The sequence below is a fragment of the Nelumbo lutea genome, chromosome 6 (assembly GCF_056320005.1).
Source record: "Nelumbo lutea isolate HS-2025 chromosome 6, American lotus-T2T, whole genome shotgun sequence".
Taxonomy (NCBI): domain Eukaryota; kingdom Viridiplantae; phylum Streptophyta; class Magnoliopsida; order Proteales; family Nelumbonaceae; genus Nelumbo; species Nelumbo lutea.
In genome coordinates, this window is record NC_142689.1 from 52649152 (window position 1) to 52659671 (window position 10520).

The 10520-nt window shown below is 36.2% G+C and overlaps 1 non-coding gene across 1 annotated transcript; it reads right to left on the bottom strand.

Moving 5' to 3' along the window:
• Window positions 1–510: 510 nt before the first annotated feature.
• LOC148848904 (small nucleolar RNA R71) lies at window positions 511–617 on the bottom strand. Its single transcript, XR_016101515.1, has one exon. It is a non-coding gene; the product is annotated as a small nucleolar RNA R71 (small nucleolar RNA).
• Window positions 618–10520: the final 9903 nt, after the last annotated feature.

Genomic DNA, 10520 nt, shown 5'->3' on the forward strand with positions numbered 1-10520 from the left:
TTTCTTTTTCTTTTCTTTGAAGGTTCCTAGTGCATGACACGCACTAGTGGTGGAGAATTAATAGCTCTTGATCAAGAAATCAAAAGGACTTTAAAAAAGCGAATGAGGGAGAGAAAGAACAAAATGGATCAAGACCAAAATAATCCAAGGACATTGATCTCCTACACTATACCTACTCCGGGTGGTACTACATCAAGCATTAGGAGCCCGGATGTGCAAGCAAACATTTTTAAGATTAAGCCTAAAATTATTCAAATGATCCAGATGAGTGTGCAACTTTCTGGCCCCAATGATGATCCTAACTCTCATATTACTAATTTTCTTGAAATATGTGATACTTTTAAGCATAATGGAGTTAGTGATGATGCCATTAGACATAGGTTATTTCCTTTCTCCTTAAGGGACAAAGCAAAAGATTGGCTTAACTCTTTTCCTGTAGGTTTGATTACTACATGGGATGACTTGACACAAAAGTTTTTATCTAAGCATTTTCCACCTGCTAAAACGATTAAATTAAGGAATGACATAACAACATTTTCTCAATTTGATAATGAAACCTTATATGAGTTGTGGGAGAGATTTAAGGAACTGCTTAGGAAGTATCCTCACCATGGTCTACATGTTTGGATGCAAGTGCAAACCTTTTATAGTGACATTAATCAATCTAATCATTCAATGTTGGATGCAGCTACATGTGATACCCTTATGAGAAAAACTCCCGAAGAAGCATATGAACTTTTGGAGGAGACAGCGGCCAATAGCTATCAATGGGGCAATGAGAGAGAAAATAAAAAGGGAGTAGGAATTTATAATGCCGATTTTATCACTGAATTATCAGTTCAACTTGCTGTATTAAATAAGAAATTAGAAAGTTTGGGGGTTTCAATTACGAGTGTTTCTTTTGTTCCCTTCTCTTCTTGTGAGCTTTGTGGGCAAGGGGGACACACTTTTGTAGATTGTCAAGTAGGAAATCCATTTTCTTCTTCTTCTGAACAAGCTAATTTTTTTTCTTATGGTGGCAATAAGTTCAATTTCAATTCCTACTCCAACACTTACAATTCAGGATGGAAAAGCCATCCAAATTTTTCTTTGAGTAATAACCAACAAAGAGCATCTCCTGGATTTCAATAGTAGCAACAACAAAATCTACAAGAAAAGAAGCCAAATTTAGAGGATATGATGGCAAAATTTCAGCAGCAACAACAACTTGTTCAGGCAATTTTGGCAAGGCCACAAGGAGGATTACCTAGCAATATTGGGAAGAATCCAAGGGAACAAGTAAAGGCCATCACTCCGTAAAGTGGAAAAGAACTTAGAAAAGAAGAAAAAGATGATGAGTAGGTAAAAGAGGAAGAAAGCCAAAACCTTGAAGCCAAAGAAGGAGATTATGAGTCATCAATGGAGAAAAAGGGAAGTTCTTCTACTCTTATTTTAAGATCCTACAAACCCCCTCTTCCTTTTCCTAAAAGATTTCTTAAAGCTAACTTGGATAAGCAATTTTCTAAATTTCTAGAGGTGTTTCAAAAGTTGCATATTAACATTCATCTTTTTGATTCTATTTCTCAAATGCCAAGTTATGTCAGATTTTTGAAGGAAATAATTTCAAATAAAAAAAAATTGCAGGAGTTTGGGATGGTAAAACTTAATGAGGAATGCTCAGCAATCCTACAAAATAAATTACCTCTAAAACTCAAGGATCCAGGGAACTTCTCTATTCCGTACACCATTGTTGAAATTAATTTTGATAAGGCTTTATATGATCTTGGTGCAAGCATTAATTTGATGCCTTTTTCTATCTTCAGGAAGCTTGGATTGAAGGAACCAACACCTACCACTGTTTCTCTACAATTGACTGATAGAAGTATTAAATATCCAAGGGGAGTAGTGGAAGATATTTTGGTAAAGGTAGATAAATTTATTTTTCCTGTTGAATTCATCGTTTTGGACATGGAAGAAAATTATGATATGACCCTAATTTTAGGGAGACATTTTCTTGGCACAGGAAAAGTTTTAATTGATGTCCAACAAGGAAAACTTAGCCTTAGGATTAATGATGAGGAAGTTATTTTTAATGTGTTTAAGGCTATGAAACATTCTAATGATGAAAACAAGTCTTAATGATAGATTGCATTGATGATTTGGTAGAAAGAAAATTTTATGCATTTAGGTTAGATGATCCTATAGAAAATTGCATTGCTAACTCTTTTAATGTGAATGAACAAATTTTAGATGAGAGGCATAAGGAGGCTATTGGCTATTTGGGAGAAAAGCAAAGAGGATTCGTGACAAAAAGAGAAAAAAATTTTGCCTTTTGATATTTCTTCCTCTTCTTCAAAAGCCAAACCATCAATCGAGAAGCCTCCTATTCTTGAACTTAAACCTCTTCTTTTGCATTTAACATATGTTTATTTGGGGAATTTATTTACCTTACCTGTGATTATTTCTTCTTACTTAATAGGTTTATTTGGGGAATTCATTTACCTTACCTGTGATTATTTCTTCTTACTTAACAAGTCTTAAAGAAGATAAGGGTACTTAGGGAACATAAAAGGGTGATTGGATGGAGCATTGGCAACATTCAAGGAATAAGTCAATTAGTTTGCATGCTCAAAATCATGATGGAAGAAGGATTCAAGCCTATGGTGTAGCCCCAAATGAGGTTAAATCCTAATATGAAAGAGGTAGTAAGGAAAGAGGTGATAAAATGACTATATTTAGGTATTATCTTTCTTATCTCAGATTCTTCTTGGGTAAGTCCTGTGCAAGTTGTGCCAAAAAAGGGTGGAACCACTGTAGTCGAAAATGAAAATAATGAATTAATCCCTACAAGGACAGTAACAGGTTGGAGGGTATGTATCAACTATAGGAAATTAAATGATGTTACTAGAAAAGATCATTTCCCCTTTTCCTTTATTGATCAAGCGATTGAAAAACTTGCCAGCTATGAATTTTATTATTTTCTTAATGGTTATTCTGGTTATCACCAAATTCCTATTGCTCCTGAAGATCAAGAGAAAACTACCTTTACATGCTCTTATGGAACATTTTCATTTAGGAAAATGCATTTTGGTTTGTGCAATGCCCCTACTACTTTTCAAAGATGCATTATGTCTCTATTTTTAGATTTCATTGATGATTTTATGGAGATATTTATGGATGATTTCACTGTTTTTTGGATCATTCGATGCATGCTTGCATAGTTTGTCTTTGGTGCTTAAAAGATGTGATGAATCTAACCTTATTCTTAATTGGGAAAAATGTCATTTCATGGTTAAGGAAAGAATTGTTTTAGGCCACAAAGTATCTTCTAAAGGTATTGAAGTGGATAGAGCTAAAATTGAATTAATTGAGAAATTTCCCCCTCCAAAATCATTGAAAAAAGTTAGAGGTTTTTTGAGACATGCAGGTTTTTATAGAAGGTTCATTAAGGACTTTTCTAAATTTGCTAGGCCTCTAACTAATATTTTAGTGAATGACGCACCGTTTGTGATTGATAGTGCTTGTTTGCATGCATTTAATTGTTTAAAAGAGAAATTGATCCAAGCTCCCATAGTTGTGGCCCCCATTTGGAATTTGCCTTTTGAGATCATATGTGATGCAAGTGGTGATACTTTAGGTGCAATTTTAGGACAAAGAATAGACAGGAAATTTCATACCACTTATTATGCAAGTAGAACCATGAATGAGGCACAAAGAAATTATACAACAAGTGAAAAGGAATTATTTGTTGTAATATTTGCTATTGAAAAATTTAGACATTTTTTTATCTTGTCTAAAGTGATTATCTATACTGACCATTTTGCATTAAAGTATTTATTTGCTAAAAAAGATGCAAAACGTAGGTTAATAAGATGAATTTTATTGTTGTAAGAATTTGACCTAGAAATCAAAGACAAGAAAGGCATCGAAAACATGGTAGCTAATCATTTGTCTAGATTGGACGGGGAGTATGTGGAGAGCATGGATGAACACCCTTTGCAAGATAAATTTTTGATGAAAAATTATGTTTTGTGCATGATAATGATGAACCGTGGTATGCTGATTTTCTTGTAGGTGACGAATTGCCCCATAACATTTCTTTTCATCAAAAGAAGAAATTTTTATCTGATGTAAGGCATTATCTTTGGTAGGAACCATATATATACAAGATTTGTGTAGATGGCATGGTGAGAAGATGTATACTAAAGGAAGAGGTGTGGAGTATACTTAGTTTTTGTCATGACAAAGAAGCAGGTGGACACCATGGACCATCCAAGACGGCAACAAAGGTTTTACGAAGATGATTTTATTGGCCTACATTATTTAAAGGTGCTTATGACTATGTAAGTTCTTGTGATCAATGCCAATGGACAGGTAATATATCAAAGATAAATGAGATGCCCCTGAACAATATTCTTATTTGTGATATTTTTTATGTTTGGGGCATTGATTTCATGGGTCATTTTCCAAAATCCTTCAATAATGAGTATATATTTGTTGCTGTTGATTATGTAAGTAAATGGGTGGAAGCAATTGCATATCCCATTAATGATGCTAAGGTTGTAATCAAATTCTTGAAAAAAAATATTTTTACTAGATTTGGTACACCGAGGGATATCATTAGTGATGGAGTAAACATTTTTGCAATAAATAGTTTGATAATTTATTAATTAAATATGGTGTTACCCATAAGATTGCTACCTTGTATCATTCCCAAACTAGTGGACAAGTAGAAATTTCAAATAGGGAATTGAAAGGTATTTTGGAAAAGATTGTGAACTTATCTTGGAAGGATTGGTCAATGAAATTGGATGATGCACATTGGGCCTATAGTACAAATTTCAAAACACCCATTGGAATTTCTCTTTATAGGTTGGTGTTTGGTAAGGCATGTCACCTCCCTATTGAATTAGTGCATAAAGCATATTGGGTAATGAAGCTACTTAATTTTGATTTACAAGGCATGGCATGACGCACACATTAAAAATAAAGAGTTTACAGTTGGAGACAAGGTTCCTCTTTATAATTCTAGATTGAAGTTTTTTCTTGGCAAACTTAAGTCAAGATGGAGTGGTTCATACATAGTAACTAGAGTTTTTTCTCATGGTGCAATTGAAGTATCTAATGAAACTAAGGGGGACTTTCAATGTCAATGGGCAAAGATTGAAGCCTTACATTGATGGTGGACATAATCCTTTCTTCAAGTCCACCTTTCACTTGAAGGATCCATGAAAATGGAAACAGAATGAAGCTAACGACTAAAAGCATGAGCATGGTATGATTGCACCATTTTTTTTTCGAAATATGCTATTAGCTTAAGTTTATGATTGCTGAATTTTTCTTGATGACTAAAAGCCTATGATAAATTCTTGATTGAAATTGAATATGACTTAGAAAAGGAAGATAAATGCTAATTTCGAGGATTGATTGATTCTCGTGTTAACTCTATTGTATCATGAAAGTTGAAATTCTTGAGCACAAAATCCATGATCTTGTGAATTATGTGGAACTTGGCGAATGGTTTTGTGAGATATATGGAATAATATGATCATTATGTGATATTCTAGAACTTGTTTAATTAGCCTTTGAGGTGAAGTCCTAAACAATATATTACTTTGGAGATAATTTAGGCCATCTTTGGAGTGTTTAAGCCTTTTTCAAATCTACCTTGATATATTTCAATCATTAGTTACACTTTTGAGCCTTTTCAAAAGAATAGCATATGCAAAGCATATGATTTACAACCATTCAAATTATTTTCTTTAACACTCATTGTACCTAACTTGTCAAACCCAAAAAATCATGATCTACCCTTTAAGAGAGCTTAATTTTGCACAATGATGTTGATGAATGAAAGAAGGGAAGATGAAAGAAAAAGAAACAAAAAAAAATGTAAAGAAAGAAAGAAAATAGGCTTCAGAAATATATCATGAGCCTAAAATTATGTGTAGAAAAGTTTATTCACTACCCAAGAAGATCAAAAGAAATAAGTTTGGGGGTTGTAATACATGTGAAAAATAATGAATATGAGAATATCTGGAGAGTACATTTATATGTGCATACCTTTCTATGCTCTCTTGCTTTGTAATTCTTTATCCTTTCTTTGTTAGCCCCTACCTAGGCCTCACACTACAAGCTTAATAAAGACCTATTGATCTAAAGTTTTATGATTGTCTACATTAGTGGAAAAGGACTATGAATAGAAAGCCTATGGAATATCCAAAATTTTCAAAGATCCATTGGTTTGCATGATTTGAGCTAAGAAGCATGTAGGACACTCGAAAATTGGCACACACACACACACACACACACACACACTTCAATTTTCATGATGAGATTTTGCTAGCATAAGATTCATGATAATTCTTGGATGATATTTTAAATGCTTTCTAAGTTATATACCTTATACTATCTTTGAGGCATATACTTTGGAAAATCAAGATAAGCAAAGAATGATCAATTCATGAGCTTAATTATGATTTTATTCATATTTTGATTGAGGATGATTAAAATCTAACTTTGGGGGTATTTTATAAGTCTATATTTGTACATATTTTCATACCTCTAACTTGATGATTTTGGTTACAATGTTTTTGGAATTAGCATGATATTGCACTAATTATGATGAAATTATCTTGCAAGATGATTTGGAGTTTAATTGTGCAATTTTAAGAAAGAGTTCGATTTAATTGATCAAGATAATCATAGAGGAAGGACCATGCAGCAATGATGCTCCATGATGTAGCCATGAAGGAGAGAATCTATTGAAATCGGATTTGATTTGTATGCACAAAAATAAGAAAATTTCCTATTTTGATATAGTTCCCGTATTGTGAGCATAACTTTCTTCATACAACTCAATTTGAGGTGATTCAATCAGATAATTAAAGCTAAGAGATAGGCTACAACTCTTGTATTTATCACTCGACCTAATTCCACTGCTAACCAAGTGCAATTTGAGCTACAAGTTTCAGGTCTGACAGTTGGTAGTGCAGAAGAAATTGAAATTCAATTGAGATAAAGACTAAGAGACCTAATTTGTATTGAATTAGGAGTCTGCATTTAGAAGCAATTGAGGGAAGGCTGCACTATAAAAAGGATCATAGACTCAAGGCAAAGGGGTACATCTTTAGAGAGAATTTGGAAGAGAAAAAAAGAGGAAGCAATTTCAACACGCTAGAGAAGGAGATGAACAATCCAAATCTAAGAAAGTGGAAGGCTTAGTTGCTACACTTGTCTTCGACCTCTAAAGGCTAGAATTTTCTTATTATTCTATTCATTCTTTGATGTATTCTTGCTGTGTTTCCCCTTTAATTTTCTTGAGTATGTTGAATTTAATGATGTCTAACTAAATTCTCTATGCTAGGGTTTAGATGGATTTTGATCTTAAGATTATATAGTTACTTGCTTAATTCAATTCAAGACCTTTATTATTTGCATGAGGAATTTTTATTTCTATGCTTAATGCTTTAAAAGAATTGACCAGTCTTTTAATGATTTGATGATTCATGCATGACTGGTGAAAGGATTGTTATGAATTAGATCCTTAGGCAATAAAAATCGCATGTTAGACTATGATATCAAAAGATGATTAGCTCATGTGTGAGAATCAAAGAAGCTTAGTGAGTCAAATCCCCTTCTATAACCTTAAAAGAATCAAGGAAGCTTAATATACCTTAGGGTAATTTCGGTCTTGAGTTGGATTAAATAGATAATTATATAACATTGATTTAATAAAATCTAAATCCTTGCTGCATTCATCCATCAATTCAGTTTTTATTAAGTTCTTGGATTTGCATTAATTCTTTTAGTTTTTATTCATTCAATTGATTCACGAGTTCAACTTAGGTTAGTTTAAAATTGATTTGGTACTGTGATCTAGCCTCTATGGGATCGATACTTTTCTCATCATTATACGCACATTTGACTAATGTACACTTGCCTGAACTAACTGTGCATAAATTACACAACAATTGTTTCCTTTCTTCTTCATTTTTTTGATGATTGAGAATATGTCTGTTCAAGTGGTCAGTAGCACTCTTGCTATTATAACTAAAGTCAGTGCTATATTTACTACAAATGACCCATTTTCCCTTGCTTTCAACTTCTTCTATGGTAAATACTTTCCAAATATAGTCGTTACGACCATACAACACGAATTTCGCCACTCACCATTCAACTTCTCCATCTTCAAGAATCCTCCTCAAACCATCACTGCGCTAATGAAGCACACAATGCCAGAGTATAGAAACATTCTTTCATTAACTAAGGAAAAAGTTATACAAGTCATAAAGCTTGGTATGTCGAGTTGTTTACGCCAATAGCCAAAAAAAAAGGGAAAGAAAATGACATCAACGAAAACACGGGAAGGCAACAACAATGAATTATAGGCGATAGCTCAGCCCTCGATAGGTGGATCTGCGACCTCCTCATTCTCTTTTTCCCCAACATTCTCCTCGGAAACATAGGCAGCAGGGGTATCCTCGATAGTAGGGGAAATGGTGTCATAAGGCCCCCAGGTCTATGCAACCTTGGCAAAGTCAAGATAATGATGCAGAGCCCTTCTCCTAAAGTGATTAAACCCAGCCTCAATGGAGCTTGCGAAAATGTCATCCAATGTGTGTTGATACTCCTCTGAGGTCTTGAACTCCTCGACAACCTGAGCCCTCCCGTCCTCAGCCTCCTTCTTCAGCCACTCCCGCTCTGCTTTCAAACCGGTGATGCGCTTCTTAAGGTCACGAATAGTGTTGTGGTGGTCACTAATTTGGCACTTCAGCTTGGCAATCTCCGCATCCATCGCAGCAGTCTGCTCATCCGTAGCCTCAAACTCAACCAATCGAGCTCTTAGCCCCACGAGCTCGGTATGCTGATGGTCATAGAGTTGCCATAGATGCCGGAGATGGTCGACCATGGCAATCGCTGAACAAGCATTCTACAAAAGAGATGACATCAGCACAACCAACTTTAACCAAACAAGAACATGAAAACAGACGTGGACTCACTGAAGCAGCTTGGCAGAGCGAGCACTCCAGGGTACCACTCATTGTACTTGCGGCCTCTTGCTAAATGTCCATAGTCAAGATCCCATAGAGAAGTTGCTCGGGAATGCCCTCATTCTCGAGTCCATTCTCAGGACAGACAATCTACCTCGGCATATGGCAGGTCAAGCTGTTGCACCTTGGAACATCCACCCACAGAGAAGGCGGAACCGTAGAATGGTAACCCTCCTTTGGATCAACAACCACAACGTCCTCGTCATCGCTCCGCTACCTGGCCCTCTTCTACTACCGAGATGCCCTCTTAGAGGACCTTGGCGGGTTTGCCTCAGAATGGGATTGGGCCACCCTACCGCCACCTCAGCTACGCCTTATCTACCTGGCCATCATTCTATTGACTATCTCTTCTTGACTCGCCATGTTGATAGCTGCGGATGGAAAGTCAGCCACAACAAACATGAACTAAGAAAAGAAAAACGAAATCAACAAATGAATGGAAGCATTAAGATAGACCGACCTCCCCACGCATTAGCCCGACACTGATCAACATCATGAAAGAGGTGTATCGCATCACATCAACCTCCTTGATCATGCTTATGGCCACTCTCCTCTTCGATCATTCTATCCAACTTGAGCTGCGTTACCTTAGTCCGCGACGCCTGGAGCATGGCAGGGAGGGGTGAGCCCCAAGGGCAACACACAAAGAAGAATTCCCCCTTCTAGTCCTTCACTGAGGACGGGGCTCTGACCAGGATCTTAATGTGCTGCCTGGCCGAGAAATAGTAATAACCCTACTTGTGGTGTTTTAACTGAAGGAAATAACTCACCATCCCTATGGTAAGTTCGAGATTGTGGACGAAGCAATACGACATAAGGCCAATCAAAAACCTAAAAGAGTTCGACATCAACTACACAGGCAACACCTGATACCAATTGAACACTTTGACTATCCCGTCGTGCAGCGGGAACCTCAACCCAGTGATGAACTTACAATTTATCTATAATTTTTGAGGACTTTAGCATGGATTTTTATGCCGGTTTTATTAACTTTTGCCTTAATTTAGCTTAATGCTAAGAATAAGTTCAGGGATAATCAATCCAAGAAAAGGAAGGAAAAAGGCAAGAAAAGAAGGTTCAAAAAGACCAATTTCAGTCCAGCCCGGTCATGGAAGCAAGAGAGAGCACTTCGGCCCAAAAAGAGCAAGTGAATTCCTTGAGAAAACCCAAGAAAATAAAGCCTAGCTATGAGGAGAATTCGGCCCAGCAAGGAAGGCCCATTTTTAGCCCAAAAAACAGCCTAGAGTGTAGCCCACATGAGCTCAAAAGCAAGCTAAGTTGTAGCCCAAATAGCAGCCCAAAGGGAGCTAGGGGCGGCAACTTCTAGGAGTTTCTTGAAGAGAAGGAGGGAGCACTCTAGAAGGTTCATGAGGGGTGTAATACACCCCATTCTAGAGGCTTCAAGAAGGGGCAAGAGCCCCCTTGAAAAACTATATAAGGAGGCCTCTAGGAGGGGAGAAAGTTGTTCAATTGCTTGAGAGGAAGGCT